Genomic DNA, 17479 nt, shown 5'->3' on the forward strand with positions numbered 1-17479 from the left:
TACTGGTTTTATTTTCCATTCACTGGGAGAGATGACTAGTCAGATTCAGTGAGTACATTGTTTTACTTAAAGTTACAGGTGTGTAAATTCTTAAAGACAAAACTTCTTTTCTTTGCATAAATCCAATTATCAGGTGCAGTTTATGATTTCTCCTTTACATCTTCTAATGGTTTTCCACTAAGTTAGTCCAGAGCTTAAAATTTTCTATACCCCATCTCATTATTTTTAGAAAAAAAAATTGACTTTTCTCCTCTTTCCATTATTAAAATAGCCTAAATAAAATCTTGCCTGCCTAACATTTTCCTAAGGAAAGTTCTGCTTAGGCAATCTATGTGGCACAATTTCTTTAGAAAACAGCATTCCTCCTAGTTTGAAATTATACTTTGTTTTCCATATAAAATTTATGACTAACTCTTTTCTTTTTTTTAACAAATATTTATTGACAGCAGAAGAGGGTCGGAGTTAAAATCAGCCTGAGGGGCCTGCTATAATGAAGAGAAGTCCCTAATTTTATAAGAACCTCTTGAGCAGACTGGCCTTCTCTGGCAGAGAGTAAAGATGTCCTCATAGACTATATCCCAGTGCACACTGGTTCAATTTTATCTCAAACAAAGGGCTGTGGAACAACAACAACAAAAAAAAAGCCCTGAAGTAATGCAGTTATTAATATTGAGAATAAACCTGGAAAACCTACATTGCCATCCTGGATCTCAGGTCCATTATCTGGGACAATGATTCCTTCCAATCTGTCTTTGGGCTAATTAGTTCTGTTCTTTCTTTGATTTATTCTACTTGTGAGGGGACTTAGTGTCACTGGTTTTTCTTTTTGTTCTTATTAAAAGAATCAAAACATGTACACATACATACACAGATTCTCTCCCCTCCTCTTGTAAAAAAAAAAGCATATTAGAGTTACTAAGTTGAATACTAATATGAGCTAAAAAGAGATGAAGGATAATACTAGATAAAATACATGAGTACAAGAATGAGAGATCTTGATCTTCAGAACAAACTGAAAACTAAAAAGCATCTAACAGAATAAGCATTTTCAATTTGTGTATGGTCCTCTGCCTTCCTAATTGGTACTTTTTCCCACTAGTCTTAACACTAGTCTGTCCTCCTTGCCCTTTTCTTTCTTCTCCTTCTTGAATTTCTTCACAAATGGTTCCTCAGTCCCATGGAAATGAAAAAGGAATAGCAAGGAGAGGAACAACTACCATGTCTACATGTTAATTTAAACATAAATCACTTGTAATTCTCATGAAAAGTTATGTAAGAAAGATTATTATCTTTACTTTACAAATGAAAAACAGAAACAAAAAATAGTGTATTTTTCCAAGAGCATAAAGCAAGAAAACAAATGAAGCAACACTTACAGGCACATAGCAGTATCATTTAACCAGAAGAATGACATTCCAAATCCTCCTGTGTGATCCACCAACCACTAGCCCTCAAAGATGAAGGAATAGACTCATGTCATGTCCCTAGTTAATCAATAAAATCTGCATCATACATTAGTTAGTAAACATGTGGTATCAAATTAGGCCTGTTTCCTACTCTTTATATAACTGAGGGTAGTTTACTTTGAAAATGTAATATGTCTATGTATTAAAGGAGGCGTAAAAAAATCAAATAAATAAGCTATCACTAGCCTCCACAGAAAAGAGTAGTTCAAAGTAGAAAAAAAATTTTTTTTTCTTATGGCATTGAAGTCCTCCTTTCTGAGTAACAAAAGTGGGGCATTTGGTTAAATATTTGGGAGTATTTTCCTGCTGTGAGAACACTTGTTTATAATGGCTATTTCTCTTTGTTGGGGTTGATTTTGATCAAAATTTACCTTAATTCTTTATATGGTAGGCTCATAAGCAAAGAGGAAGATCTTTGAGGTACTTGATGTCATTCCAGAGGAATAACATCATGGATTACATATAAGCTACCCAATGAGATGATTGATACCTCTACTGTCTGAATGCTTGTGTCCTCTCAAATTCATATGTCAGAAATTGATATACAATGAGATAGTATTAGCAGATGATAATTTTTGGAGGTTGTTAGACCATGAAGGCAAGTCCTCATGAGTAGGGCTCACTTCTCAAAGAAGCTTGAAGGAGTCTCATATTTTTCTACCAACTGAGGACACAAAACACATCATTGAAAAAAAAAAATCCTTAGAAGTCTTTGGATTTGTTGGTGTTGTGATAATGGATGTCCCAGCTGCAAATGCATACTGTGTAAAAATAACACAGGCTGAGGCATTGTGTTGTAACAGTTCCTGAGAGAACAGCCTCTTCCTGAGTTTGCACGGATCAAATTTCACTCACTGGTAGTTGACACAGTTTTGAGATTCCGGACAACTCTGAATCAGGTTGTGTATGATGATGAGAAAACCCAAAGAAGTCAGCACTGCATGAAAGTGGGAGGCATCAGTTTCCCCGTTGTGGCACTGATGGCCCTCAGCAGTTCTTCATAACTGGCATCAGCAGAGGAGCCAGCCATTGTATTCTGGGAGTCATCTTCAGGAACAATTTCAAACTGAGGTTGTACACCACTATCCTTGATCTGACAGGTATACAGACACTTCTGGTCTGGGCACTTCATGCTGGCATACACTCTGGTACTGCAGTGGCCCACAGGATAGATGACATTCTCATCATGGAAGCCAGGTTGGTTGGTGAGGATATTCCCCAAGCTATACACTGTCAGGCCCCCTAGTCCGATAGGGAACACAGGCTGTTGAAGGATCCAGGGCAATGAGCCGAACCAGCTTTCGAGAACCTTCCCTCCATTTTCTTTTTCTTGGATGTTTCCTTCAGAACTTCCAGTTTGCTGTCCTCCTTGCCCTTTTCTTTCTTCTCCTTCTTGAATTTCTTCACAAATGGTTCCTCAGTCCCAGTGCTGGGCCCAGCTTCCTGGATAGTTCCCACAGAGCTGGCGACACCATAAGCCAGGGGCAAACTGGAGCTGTGGGAAGGAGCAGCAACCTCTGGTTCCCCTTCAGTTAGAGCATGAATACGGAGAAGTTTCTTTAGCAAGTATCTTTCTCTTTTTTTTGTTTTAAGAAATTTTTCTTCAAGATCAGTAATTTCATCACAGAAGCATTTTCAAACACAGCCTTAGCTGCTCTGCACAACCATGGGTACTGCAGCAGGTACTTCTCTTTCTGGCTTTTTCTTAAATGTTATTTACTTACATTTCAGATGTTATCCCCTTTCCCCGTCCCCCTTGAAACCCCTTATCCCATCCCCTCCTCCTGCTGCTTCTATAAGGGTGTGCCCCCACCCACCCACTCCCACCTCCCCTCTCGAATTCCCCCACACCAGGCATCCAGCCTTCACATGACGAAGAACCTCCTCTCCCACCTATGCCCTACAAGGCCATCCTCCCCTACATATACAGCTGGAGCCATGAGTTCCTCCCTATGTGCTTCCAGACTGGTGGTTTAGACCCTGGGCACTCTGGTTGGTTGGTATTGTTGCTCTCCCCGTGGGGCTGCAAACTCCTTCAGCTCCTTCAGTCTTCTCTCTAACTCCTCCATTGGGAACCTGTGATCAGTTAAATGGTTAGCTGCAAGCATCTGCCTCTCTATATGTCAGGCTCTGGAGACCTCTAAGGAGACAGCTATATCAGGCTCCTGCCAGCATGGAATTCCTGGCATCCACGAAAGCATCTGCCTTTGGTGGCTGCACATGGGATGCATACCCAGGTGAGGCAGTCTCTGGACAGCCCCTCCTTCAGTTTCTGTCCCACACTTTGTCTCCATATTTGCTCCCATGAGTATTTTTTTACTTCTTCTAAGAAGGACTGAAGCAGCCATACTTTGGTCTTCCTTCTTCATAAGCTTCATGTGGTCTCTGAGTTGTATCTTGGATATTTCGAGCTTTTGGGCTAATATCCACTTATCAATGAGTGCATACTCTGAGTGTCCTTTTGTGATTGGGTTACCTCACTCAGGATGATATTTTCTAGTTCCATTCATTTGCCTACGAATTTCATGAATTCGTTGTTTTTAATAGCTGAGTAATACTCCATTGTGTAAATGTACCACATTTTCTGTATCCATTCCTCTATTGAAGGAAATCTGGGTTCTTTCCAGCTTCTGGCTATTATAAATAAGGCTGCTATGAAGATAATGGAGCATGTGTCTCTGTTGTATGTTGAAACATCTTTTGGGTATATGCCCAGGAGTGGTATTGCTGGGTCCTCAGGTAATACTATGTTCAATTTTCTGAAGAACTGCCAGACTGCTTTCCATAGTGGTTGTACCAGCTTACAATCCCACCAACAATGGAGGAGTGTTCCTCTTTCTCCACATCCTTGCCAGCACCTGCTATCACCTGAGTTTTTTATCTTAGCCATTCTGACTGGTGTGAGGTGGAATCTCAGGGTTGTTTTGATTTGCATTTCTCTGATGACTAAGAATGTTGAGCATATCTTTAGGTGCTTCTCAGCCATTTGAGTTTCCTCAGTTGAGAATTCTTTGTTTACCTCTGTACCCCATTTTTAATAGGGTTTTTTTGGTTGTCTGGAGTCTAAGTCCTTTGTAAATTTTGGATATTAGCCCTCTATCAGATGTGGGATTGGTAAAGATCTTTTCCCAATCTTCTGGTTGCCATTTTGTCCTATTGACTGTGTCCTTTGCCTTACGGAAGCTTTGCAATTTTATGAAGTCACATTTGTTAATTCTTGATCTTAGAGCATAAGCCATCGGTGTTCTGTTCAGGAACTTTTCCCCTGTACTTAGGTATTCGAGAGTCTTCCCCACTTTTCTTCTATTAGTTTCTATGTATCTGGTTTTATGTGAAGGTCCTTTATCCACTTGGACTTGAGCTTTCTACAAGGAGAAGAATGGATCGATCTGCATTCTTCTACATGCTAACCTTCAGTTGAACCAGCACCATTTGTTGAAAATGCTGTCCTTTTTCCACTGGATGGTTTTAGCTTCTTTGTCAAAGATCAAGTGACCGTAGGTGTGTGGGTTCATTTCTGGACCTTCAATTCTATTCCATTGATCTTCCTGCCTGTCTCTGTATCAATATCATGCAGTTTTTATCACTATTGCTCTGTAGTACAGCTTGAGGTCAGATCCTACTACAAAAGCCTATACTCAACAAAATTAGAAAATCTGGATGAAATCAACAATTTTCTAGACAGATAGCAGGTACCAAAGTTAAATCAGGAGCAGATAAACCATTGAAACAGTTCCATAACTCCTAAAGAAATAACAGCAGTCATTTAAAGTCTCCCCCCCCCCAAAAAAAAGCACCCAGGGCCAGATGGTTTTAGTGCAGAATTCTATCAGAACTTCAAGGAAGACCTAATACCAAGTCTCTTTAAACAATTCCACAAAATAGAAAACAGAAGGAACACTATCCAATTCATTCTATGAAGTCACAATTACGCTCATACCTAAACCACACAAAGACCCAACAAAGAAAGAGAACTTCAGACCAAGCTCCCTTATAAATATCAATTTCACCTCTGCCCAGTCTGCTGTTGTGTGAACCCCGGATTCCACCGGAGACTTTCTGGAGGTTCCACGGATCCCACAGCCAGCCTAGGTAGGAAGACCCACATACTGCCCTAAGCCCATAGCTGGGTGCTGTGAGTGCTCAGATTCCAGCAGATACTCCCCCTCCCCACCCCTTCGGACTAGCACTCCCCTTCCGCCCCTCTCCCGGATCTGAGGCCTGGACCAGACCTCTGCCCAGTCTGCTGTTGTGTGGACCCCGGATTCCGCCTGAGACATACTGGAAGGTCTACTCAACCCAGAGACACAGAGGAACAACTGAACTCAGAGCATCAGACAACATATCCTGAGATATCCTAGAGGAGACACTGCACCCAGAACAGCAGACACCTAGCTGGACTGCTACCTTGGAGGCACCATATCCTGAGGCATCCTAAAGGTACCACTGTAATCAGTGCAGCTAGAAAAGATCACAGAGACATCTGGACCCCTGGGAGATCAGACACAAGCGAGATAACTGGAAAGGCAGGCATCAGTCAGAGACAGCAAGTACAGGCAGCACTAGAGTTAACCAGATGGCAAAAGGCAAGCACAAGAACGTAAGCAACAGAAACCAAAGTTACATGGCATCATCAGAACCCAATTCACCCATCATAGCAAGCCCTGAACACCCCATCACACCAGAAAAAGCAGGATTCAGAATTAAAATCACTTCTCATGACAATGATAGAGGACTTTAAGAAAGACATAAATAACACTCTCAAAGAACTTAAGGAGAACACTGGTAGACAGTTAGAAACCCTTAAAGAGGAAACACAAAAATCCCTTAAGGAAGTGCAAGAAAACACAACCAAAAGAGGAAGGAATTAAACAAAACCATGCAGGATCTAAAAATGGAAGTAGAAACAATAAAGAAATCACAAAGGGAGACTACCCTGGAGATAGAAAACCTAAAAAAAAAAGAAATCAGGAGTCATAGACACAAGTATCACTAACAGAATACAAGAGATAGAAGAGAGAATCTCATGTGCAGAAGATACCATGGAAAACATTGACATAACTGTCAAAGAAAATGCAAAATACAAAAAGCTACTAACCCAAAATATACAAGAAATCCAAGACACAATGAGAAGGCCAAACCTAAGGATAATAGGTATAGATGAGGGGGGAGACTCCCAACTTAAAGGACCAGTAAATATCCTCAACAAAATTATAGAGGAAAACTTCCCTAACCTAAAGAAAGAGGTGTCCATAAATATACAAGAAGCCTACAGAACTCCAAATAGTTTAGACCAGAAAAGAAATACTTCTCGCCACATAATAGTCAAAACATCAAATGTACAAAACAAAGAAAAAATACTAAAAGCAGTAAGGGAAAAAGGCAAAGTAACATATAAAGACAGACCTATAAGAATTACACCAGACTTCTCACCAGAGACATAAAAGACAGAAGATCCTGGACCGATATCATACAGACCCTAAGAGAACACAAATGCCAGCCCAGACTACTATACCCAGCAAAACTGTCAATCATTATTGATGGAGAAACCAAAATATTCCATGACAAATCCAAATTTACACAGTATCTCAACACAAATCCAGCACTTTAAAGGATAATTGGTGGAAAACTCGAACACAAGGAGGGAAACTACAACTAAAAAAAGCAAGAAAGTAATCTTCCAAAAACCGTAAAAGAAGGTAGCTACACAAACATATCTCCACTGCCAATAACAAAAATAATAGGAAACAACACTCATTTTTCCTTAATATCTCTTAATATCAATGGACTCAATTCTCCAATAAAAAGACATAGACTATCAGACTGGATATGTAAGCAGAACCCAACATTTTGCTGCAATCAGGAAACGCACCTTTGTGAAAAAGACAGACACTACCTCAGAGTAAAAGGTTGGAAAACAATCTTCCAAGCAAATGGTCCCAAGAAACAAGCGGGAGTAGCAATTCTAATATCAAATAAAATCATTTTTCAACCAGAAGTAATCAAAAAAAAGATAAAGAAGGACACTTCATATTCATCAAAGGAAAAATGTACCAAGAGGAACTCTCAATTCTCAACATCTATGCCCCAAATGCAAGGGCACCCACATACATAAAAGAAACTTTACTAAAGCTTAAAGCATACATTGCATCCTACACAATAATAGTGGGAGATTTCAACACCCCACTCTCAGCTATGGACAGATCACGTAAACAGAAACTAAACCGAGACACAATGAAACTAACAGAAGTTATGAACCAATTGGACTTAACTGACATCTATAGAACATTTCATCCTAAAACAAAAGAATATACCTTCTTCTCAGCACCTCATGGTACCTTCTCCAAAATAGACCATATAATTGGTCACAAAACAGGCCTCAACAGATACAAAAAGATTGAAATAATCCCTAGTACCTTATCAGACCACCATGGACTAAGACTCATCTTTGATATGGACAAAAACAACAGAAAGCCCACATACACTTGGAAACTGAACAATGCTCTACTCAATGATAACTTGGTCAAGGAAGAAATAAAGAAATTAAAGACTTTTTAGAATTAAATGAAAATGAGGACACATCATATCAAAATTTGTGGGACTCCATGAAAGCAGTGCTAAGAGGAAAAATCATAGCTCTAAGTGCCCACAAAAAGAAAATGGAAAGAACGTACATTAATAAATTGACAGCACACCTGAAAGCGTTAGAACAAAAAGAAGCTAATATACCCAAGAGGAGTAGACGGCAGGAAATAATCAAACTCAGGGCTGAAATCAACCAAGCTGAAACAAAAAGAACTATACAAAATATCAACAAAACCAGGAGCTGGTTCTTTGAGAAAATCAACAAGATAGACAAACCCTTAGCCAGACTAACCAAAGGGCACAGAGACAGTATTCAAATTAATAAAATCAGGACTGAAAAGGGAGACATAACAACAGAAACAGAGGAAATTTAAAAAATCATCAGATCCCACTACAAAGGCCTACACTCAACAAAATTGGAAAATCTGGATGAAATGGAAAATTTTCTAGATAGATACCAGGTACCAAAGTTAAACGAGGAGCAGATAAACCATCTAAACAGTCGCATAACTCCTAAATAAATAGAAACAGTCATTAAAAATCTTCCCACCAAAAAATTTCCAGGGCCAGATGGTTTCAGTGCACAATTCTTTCAGACCTTCAAGGAAGACCTAATACCAATCCTCTTCAAGCTAGTCCATTGAATAGAAACAGAAGGAACACTACCCAATTCCTTCTATGAAACTACCATTACACTCATACCTAAACCACAGAAAGACCCAACAAAGAAAGAGAACTACAGACCAATCTCTCTTATGAATATTGATGCAAAAATACTCAATAAAATTCTCGCAAACCGAATCCAACAACACATCAAAACAATTATCCATCAAGATCAAGTAGGCTTTATCCCAGGAATGCAGGGATGGTTCAATATTCAGAAATCCATCAATGTAATCCACTACATAAATAAACTCAAAGAAAAAAACCACATGGTCATCTCAGTAGACTCTGAGAAAGCATTTGACAAAATTCAACATCCCTTCATATTTAAAGTCTTGGAAAGATCAGGAATTCAAGGCCCATACTTAAACATAGTGAAAGCAATATACAGCAAGCCAGTAGCCAACATCAAACTAAATGGAGAGAAACTTCAATCAATCCCACTAAGATCAGGGACTAGACAAGGCTGCCCACTCTCACCTTACCTATTTAATATACTACTGGAAGTCCTAGCTAGAGCAATTAGACAAAAAAGGAAGTGAAAGGGATACAAATAGGAAAAGAAGAAGTCAAAATTTCACTATTTGCAGATGATATGATAGTATACTTAAGTGACCCTAAAACTTCCACCAGAGAACTCCTAAACCTGATAAACAACTTTAGCAACGTGGCTGGATATAAAACCAACTCAAACAAATCAGTAGCCTTCCTCTACTCAAAGGGTAAACAGGCTGAGAAAGAAATTAGGGAAATGACACCCTTCACAATAGCCACAAATAAAATAAAATATCTTGGCGTGAATCTAACCACACAAGTGAAAGATCTCTATGACAAGAACTTCAGTCTCTGAAGAAAGAAATCAAAGAAGATCTCAGAAGATGGAGAGATCTCCCATGCTCCTGGATTGGCAGGATTAACTTAGTAAAAATGGCCATCCTGCCAAAAGCAATCTACAGATTCAATGCAATCCCCATCAAAATTCCAAATCAACTCTTCATAGAGATAGAAAGAGCAATTTACAAATTCATTTGGAATAATACAAAACCTACGATACCAAGAACTATTCTCAACAATAAAAGAACTTCTGGGGGAATCACCATCCCTGACCTCAAACTGTACTACAGAGCAGTAGTGATAAAAACTGCATGGTATTGGTACAGAGACAGACAGGAAGATCAATGGAATACAATTGAAGACCCAGAAATGAACCCTCACACCTGTGGTCACTTGATCTTTGACAAGGGAGATAAAACCATCCAGTGGAAAAAGGTCAGCATTTTCAACAAGTGGTGCTGGCTCAACTGAAGGTCAACGTGTAGAAGAATGCAAATTAATCCATTCTTATCCCCTTGTACAAAGCTCAACTCCAAATGGATAAAGGACCTTCACATAAAACCAGATACAATGAAACTAATAGAAGAGAAGGTGGGGAAGACCCTCGAATACCTAAGCAAAGGGTAAAAGTTTCTGAACAGAACACCAATGGCTTATGCTCTAAGATCAAGAATCAACAAATGGGACCTCATCAAATTGCAAAGCTTCTGTAAGGCAAAGGACACTGTCAACAAGACAAAACGGCAACCAACAGATTGGGAAAAGATCATTACCAATCCTATATCCGATAGACGGCTAATATCGAGTATATACAAAGAACTCAAGAAATTAGATGCCAAACAACAAAATAACCCCATTAAAAATTGGCGTACAGAGATAAACAAGGAATTCTCAATTCAGGAAACTCATATGGCCGAGAAGCACCTTAAGAAATGCTCAACATCCTTAGTCATCAGGGAAATGCAAATCAAAACAACACTGAGATACCACCTGACACCAGTCAGAATGGCTAAGATCAAAAACTCAGGTGATAGTAGATGCTGGTGAGGATGTGAAGAAAGAGAAACACTTTTTCATTGTTGGTGGGGTTGCAAGCTGGTACAACCACTCTGGAAGTCAGTCTGGCAGTTCCTCAGAAAATTGGACATAGCACTATTTGAGGACCCAGCTATACCACTCCTGGGCATATAACAAAGACATTTATAATAGCTAGAAGCTGGAAAGAACCCAGATGCCCTTCAACAGAGGAATGGATACAAACAATGTGGTACATTTACACAATGGAATATTACTCAGCTATTTAAAATAATGAATTCGAGAAATTCTTAGGTAAATGGATGGAACTAGAAAATATCATCCTGAGTGAGGTAACCCAATCACAAAAGAACACACATGGTATTTACTCACTGATAAGCGGAGATTAGACCAAAAGTTTGAAACAACAAAGATTCAACTACCAGACGACATGAAGCTTATGAAGAAGAAAGAACAAGTGAGGATGCCTAGGTCTTTTTTAGAAGGAGTAACTAAATACCCAAGGGAGCAAATATGGAGACAAAGTGTGGGACAGAATCTGAAGGAGAGGTTGTATGGAGACCATTCCACCTGGGTATTCATTCCATGTGCAGTCAGCAAAAATAGACGCTGATATGGATGTCAGGAAGGGAAAGCTGACAGCAGCCTGATAAGGCTGTCTCCTTAGAGGTCCCCCAGAGTCTGACATACCCAGAGGCAAATACTCACAGCTAACCATTAATCTGATCAAAGGTTCCCAATGGAGAAGTTAGAGAGTAAACTGAAGGAGCCTAAAGGTTTGGTGGCCTCATGAGGAGAGCAACAATACCAACCAGCCAGAGCTCCCCAGGGTCTAAACCACCAGCCTAGGAGCACATATGGAGAGAGACACATGACTCCAGCTGTATATGTAGGGGAGGATGGCCTTGTTGGGCATAGGTGGGAGACAAGGTCAATGGTACCTTGAAGGCTGAGCACTGAATGGAGGGGGGGGAAAATCTGAGGGTGGGGAGGGGGATTGGGGGGTAGGTGGGTAAACACCCTCATAGAAGCAGGAGGAGGGGGGATGGGATAAGGGGTTCCTGAGAGGTGGGGAGAATGCGGTAAGGGGATAAAATTTGAAATGTAAATATTATATCCAATAAAAAAGAAAAGCTGTTAGAACCAACATCCTTAATAAAATGGCAGCCCTCTTTTAAAAAGAAAAACTATCTTGATACTAAAATTTGTTTTGAGAATTGTATATTGCAGAATGATCAGCCTTGGTGTATCTACTCATCAAGCAAGCTGGGCAGACCTGCTCAAATCTCTGAGGTCCGGGAATTCCATCTGGAGGCAGTGAAGACACAGCATCAGAGGTTTATTAACTTGTTCTTCCCCCCACTCCTCTTCTAATATCTCAACACCCATAATCAGCTTGAAGAAGCTAATGAAGAGTCAGTGCCCCTATTCCCTGGGCTTGGGGACTAAGGAAGTAACTGTTGGGCTGTCTTTCTAGGGAAAAGTAGTGGTTTTGTGGGCATAGAGAGGATTAGCTAGCATTTATTGCATAGCCATAACCTATTAGTAGAAATCTGTATAATTAGTATCAAGATGAAGATATAAATTCTTAAATGGCACCAATTTACTTTGATTACAAATTTTAAGGTTTTCATTGACATGAGCTTCTTAGTGATACAAGAGTGAGATGAATATTGTTACTCTCATAGGCATTGTACCAGTATAACACATTTAGGAATACAAGGCTTAGACCCAGTCCTTCTTTAACTTTTTTAACTGATTTGAGATGGTCAGCCTGTGAGTTAAGGAACTATAGCAAATTCATGGCTTGGAGTTTATTGTTAGAGTGTTTTATTTAGAAATAGCTGAGTGGAGTTAACAGGCAAAAGTCCAGATTACCTTACATGGATAGTTGGTTTTCAAAACATCAGAAATCCTTAGAATTGACATCACAAACATTTCTGTATTAATCTTCATTTTCATTAGAGACCTGTCTGCTCCTAACAGCTTCCTATATTGAATTCTAAGAAGAAATTGAGCATCTTTGGAGTTACTCCAGTTGTGGTGAGATAGCCACTAGGCAAGAATTGCCTCTTTCCTTCTACAGACAAATTACTGTCCAGAAAAGGACACACTTGCAGAATAGTTGACTGATTATATCTGCCTAGACAGAGTAATCAGCCCTTAATAATTCTGCAGCACTAAGGTCTGATCCTGGGCCAGAAGGCTGAAGAACAGATGTTCCAATGTTTTGTAGTAGAGGGAGTGTCCAGGTGTTCAGAGGTCTCTATAAATTGGCTAAGTTTTAGAAGCTATGCTTTGTGCTTCCCACAATTATAGTTAACTCAGTCATTCTGGATTTCTGATGGGGTTGAACATTTATAGCCTCATAGCCAATCCTGGCTATTTACCTTGAGAGAAAAGATTTGAGTGGATGGTCATCAGCTGACATTCATCCTAAAGCCAGGTTCAGAACTAAATGTTTTAGTTAGGATAGATGACAGAGGTGCTGGTTAGTCAACAAAAGGATGGACTGGGTATTAGGACTATCTTGTACCTCACTGGTACAAATTGGCATAATTATGCTCTAATTGTATTTTGAGAGAAAAGTTTCATTTTAACAGGAAGGGTGATATGTAGGAGGAGCTAAGGTGGGAGGAGTACTGAGAGGAAGAGAAGGAGTAAGAGGAGGAGAAGAAGAAGGAGAAGAGAAACTGGTGATGAAAGAGAGAAAGAGGGGTGAGACAGGGAGGCAGATGTTCATGTATCTCCACCAGTCAAAGATAGTTGATATATCTAGGTTGGGTAGTGGGTTACACCTCTGATTGATCAATACCAAACTTATAAAGCCTATGATTAACATTTTTTAAAAAATGTATAAATGCCAAAAGGAAAAGGGGGCATGAGATAGGGGCTTTCTAAGGGGGGAAATGGGGAAAGGGGATGGCATCTGAAGTGTAAATAATATATCTAATAAAAATGGAAAAAAATATCAATTTCAAAAATACTCAATAAAATTCTTGCAAACCAAATCCAAGAATACATCAAACAATCATCCATCATGATCAAGTAGGCTTTATCCCAGGAATGCAGGGATGGTTCAATATTCAGAAATCCATCAATGCAATCCACTATATAAACAAACTCAAAGAAAAAAAACACATGATCATCTCAGTAGATGCTGAGAAATCATTTGACAAAATTCAACAGCCCTTCATGGTGAAAGTCCTGGAAAGATCAGGAATTCAAGGCCCATACCTAAACATAGTTAAACCAGTATTCAGCAAGCCAGTAGCCAACATCAAATTAAATGGAGAGAAACTTGAAGCAATCCCACTAAAATCAGAGACTAAACAAGGCTGCCTACTCTTGCCCTACCTGTTCAATATAGTACTGGAAGTCCTAGCCAGAGCAATTAGACAACAAAAGGAAGTCAAAGGGATACAGATAGGAAAGAAAGAAGTCAAAATTTCACTATTTGCAGATGATATGATAGTATACTTAAGTGACCCCAAAACTTCCACCAGAGAACTCCTAAACCTGATAACTTCAGCGAAGTGGCTAGATATAAAATTAATTCAAATAAATCAGTAGCCTTCCTCTACTCAAAGGATAAACAGGCTGAGAAAGAAATTAGGGAAATGACACCCTTCACAATAGTCACAAATAATATAAAAAATACCTTGATGTGAATCTAACCAAGCAAGTGAAAGATCTGTATGACAAGAACTTCAAGTCTCTGAAGACAGAAATTGAAGAAGATCTCAGAAGATAGAAAGTTCTCCATGTTTTGTCTTTTTTGGGGGGAGACTTTTCATCCTGGCCTTGCTGGACATCATGGTGCACAGCTTGGAGGCCAGGCTGCTCAACATGCTCATGGTCTGGCTCTTGCTCAGGGGCTCCAGGCTGCAGAGGGGATGGCACCCAGGCAGAAACAGATGGCCCGAAATGTTTATTGACCGCCTAGTAGGTGCTAAAACCTGTGCACCTATTGTGAAATGAGTTTTAAACTTTCCAAACCTTTTCAACCTTTTTCTGTTGTTGTTGCTACTTTGATAGAGTACTGGTTAGGAATTTTGTGTAATGTTCCTTAATAAAAATTTCTCTGATATTATCCTAAGATCAGATTGAGGAATTTTTTTTTAAAGTGACATTTTTGTCATATCAAATATAAATTGAGATTGCTCAGCATGTAAAATCAGGACACGAGTTAGATCCCCAAACTCATGGTCAAAGGACAGGACCACTCTTGGAAGTTATCCTATGACCTCTATATACATGCTATAGCTTGTGCATGCCCATGGTCACATACACATGTTATACACACATACCTCCATTTGTGTGTATATATGTATTAACACAAATATTATAAAATTATATATGTATGTTAAAAATATCACACTAATGTATAACACACAATGGCAGGAATGGAGAACGCTTGGGGAAAAGGCTACAGCTTAAACTGAAGTTACAGATAAGGCAAAAATAGAAAAAGTAGCTCATAGCTCATGGTAAGCATAGAATTCATTTCCTCTGTTTCCCATGGTATTTAACTTCTATTTATCTTTTAAAAATAAAACAAATAACAAAAAAAAAAAAAAAAAACCAACAAAAAAACCCTACCTACTCTTTTTGCCTAAGGAGCCAACAGATTACCTGTTACCTCTGAGTAGAATTCAAATGTGAGAATAAAAGCTCACATTCAATTCTGCAAATCCCAAATGAAACAGCAAGCCTTTCTCAAAGAATAAATTATTGAAGAATTACCAATTAGTTGTTTAGCTGCCTCCTTAAGTCAACATGAATATGCGGAAGGAACTAAGACATGCAATCCTTTTTGCCTGGGCCTGGAGCAAAATAATTATAGAACATTCCTCATCTCTTTTATTTCCAGTAGAAAAAAAGTAAGTGGTTTTTTTTTACTTTGTTTTTCTTTAACCTTAACTCTACATCAGATACATGGGGTTTTGTGAAAATAGACTGGAACAAAGAACATGAAATGAGGTCAACATTAGGGTCACAAGCTTAGAGCTAAATCCTGACTGATGATCTTATACATATGCCTTTGAGAACTTTATAATGAGTTGTTTAATAACAAGACCTATTTATTAACTAAATCTGTCTTACTGGGTACTTTTTCCATTAAATAAAAATGACCATGGGTTTTTAATGTAAGATGTAAATGGTAGGATAAAGACATGAGAGGAGCAAGCATGAAGACATCCTACTTGATGGAAAAGTTCATCCCCAGAGTGTGAGGATGGCGTACGGCTTGACATTGATATTCATGCCACTGGAGGAAAAGACTTCTGCAATAAGTATTATGAATATCAAACTAACTTAAACTTAGAAAAGTAATTTTTGCTAATATCTACTTAGTACATAGCTGGTGCACTGACTAACTAACTTGTACCATGCACTGATCTAGGCTTGTAGATTGCTATATACAATCAAGACTCATGGAGAAACTGTGGGACCTGTGCTATAGCAGAAGCATACCCAGAATTTAAGGTGATTGAAAGATTCTATCATACAGTTTCAATCATTAGATAATGTACTAGTGACAGTTTACAGAAGGGGTAACAATGGCCCCAAGTTAAGATTTGGGGACTCAGAGGTTAACAGTACATTGGTACGACTGAGAAGATGCATGCACAGAGTATAAATATTCAACTGTCTTCTCCTGTTATGTCTATACCAGCCATGCTAATTTCACAGACACTATTAGGCCTGAAGAAAGAGAGCTGGGGTGGCAATATCAAGCTTGACTATTGAGTGTTCCAGCATTTTTGGAGGTATCTTGGGGATGCCAGACCTGTCCTGCTGGGGCCCAGCTGTCAACAGAGTCCTCCTGACATCTAACAATGAGCAGTCAGGAGGTCAGGAGAAAATAGAGCAGGGAGAACAATGAAATTCCGATGCTATAGAAAGAGAAACAATTGAGACAGAGAAAAAATAAGCCAAATGTTTCAGAACAGTGTGGATGGGTGGCTCTTGGGTTGGGGAAAAGCAAATGTGAAGATAACACTAAAATGACTGAATTTCAATAGGGGTGTCAGGAAACAATGAGGAGAGACTCCATCCTTGGTTATTCTGTTTAGAAGAGAAAACGTTAGGTTGCCCAAAGAATAGGTTCTTTTCTTCCTGACCTTGGGCTTGTCTGTCAGAAACATGGATTTGCTCTGCCACACAGTCTGATCTTGTGTAGCTCAGAAGTTCATGCTTTTGTCCATTCACTGAATATTTATCTCTTGATATTAATCAGAGTTTGAATATACTAAGGAATGACAGCTGTAATTTATCTTACTGCCGCTGCTGAGTTACAAGCTTTCAACAGATATAGGTTTGGAAGCAATGTTTTGCAGCAGAATGAGTTAAATGTTCTCATGCAGGTTTGAATCAAATGCTTTGTGACCATTACAAAAATAAATTAGTAGATTGCAGAGTAGGGAAGCCTCATTTGCCCGGGTGATGACTGTGTTCAGAGCAGAATCAAAGAAGCTGATAAAGGCAAATGACATTGGATCTGTCTCTCTGTCTCATGAAATGTAAGCAGAAATTTAACAGACAAAAAAAAAAAAAAAGGCAAGGAAGATGGTAGCTCATTCCTAAAAGTTTAAAGTTAGTGAGAAATCAAGTAGGAAATACGTGACTAATAAAACCCTGCAATGTCTAGAGGACCAGTAGGTTTATGCTCAAGTGGGTTATTTAGGATACCATCAGTGATCAAATAAAACTCTAGTCAGATAATTATATGAATAAATGTTAATTTTGTATATTTGTAAGAAATAACAACCCATGAGCCTTTGATGAGCCATTGCTGAGGTCTTCTTCAGTGACATATTTAACATGAAAAAAAAAAAGTCTCTATTTACCTTTGGGGTGGGAATGGCAGCTAGGGCACTGTAAGGACTAGA

General features: G+C 39.0%; 1 pseudogene; it reads right to left on the reverse strand.

Annotated features, from left to right (window-relative positions):
- Positions 1 to 2113: 2113 nt before the first annotated feature.
- On the reverse strand, positions 2114 to 15851 carry LOC143435644 (transforming growth factor beta regulator 1 pseudogene; annotated as a pseudogene).
- Between the last annotated feature and the right edge of the window lie 1628 nt (positions 15852 to 17479).

Source organism: Arvicanthis niloticus, chromosome 22 (genome assembly GCF_011762505.2).
Source record: "Arvicanthis niloticus isolate mArvNil1 chromosome 22, mArvNil1.pat.X, whole genome shotgun sequence".
Taxonomy (NCBI): Eukaryota; Metazoa; Chordata; class Mammalia; order Rodentia; family Muridae; genus Arvicanthis; species Arvicanthis niloticus.